This window comes from Taudactylus pleione, unplaced genomic scaffold (assembly GCF_031769625.1).
Source record: "Taudactylus pleione unplaced genomic scaffold, aTauple2 ptg000005l, whole genome shotgun sequence".
NCBI classification, from domain to species: domain Eukaryota; kingdom Metazoa; phylum Chordata; class Amphibia; order Anura; family Myobatrachidae; genus Taudactylus; species Taudactylus pleione.
In genome coordinates this window covers 5,466,231-5,466,992 of record NW_028284408.1, presented here as the reverse complement: position 1 = coordinate 5,466,992, position 762 = coordinate 5,466,231, and the positions used below count along the sequence as shown (strand labels likewise).

The window sequence follows — 762 nt, the reverse complement described above, 5'->3', positions numbered from 1 at the left end:
CCTATCCGGAGGACTTAACTTTTAAAGCAATAGAGCATGTTAAATTAGGAGAGAGAGGGGGTGATCTAGGGAACAAATTATCAAGAAGAGATATGTTCTGGATCTTCGAGTTAAATACCATGGCTCCACAAGGATTTAATGAGAGTTACGAGAGTGCCCCATTCTTGTAAGAGACAAGGCGGTAGTTGTGTATGTTAATAACAACCTACAACCAAACCATTGTGTATATGCCCAATCTCGTCCGATCTTGGAAGCTAAGCATATATGGGCTTGGCCAGTACTGGGATAGGAGACCTCCTGGGAATACCAAGTGTTGTAGTGTTCATACATACTTACAACAGGGCGTAAGATAGCCACTGGGTCTCTGAATGGTTTTAACTCTCTACCTTTGTTCCGTGGTACTCATGAATTTTATCCACCCCCTCCTCCGTCTTTAAATAATTAATTTATTCATAAATAATTTAGTTTTAAAGATATTTTCAAAGTTTTTATTAAGACCGTTGCTTGCCTATTACTATTTTTTAATCAGCCAGTGTATTCTTATATTCTTCTTTTATATTTATTAATTCATTAATATTTATTATTTTTAACTAGTCAGTGATTTATACCATGTCGTCTATCGTACTATATCTTATATCAAAAAAATTTTCTCCCTTTTTTTTTTTTATTACTCCATCTTCCTTTTTGCCATCTAGAACTCGATGCTGTATTCTTAAAATCTGCTGCTATATTTGAGGCTTATTGTTTTACAATGCCACTATC

At 34.9% G+C, this 762-nt stretch overlaps 1 pseudogene; it reads left to right on the top strand.

Annotated features, from left to right (window-relative positions):
- Positions 1 to 203: 203 nt before the first annotated feature.
- LOC148543185 (5S ribosomal RNA) lies at positions 204 to 322 on the top strand (annotated as a pseudogene).
- Positions 323 to 762: the final 440 nt, after the last annotated feature.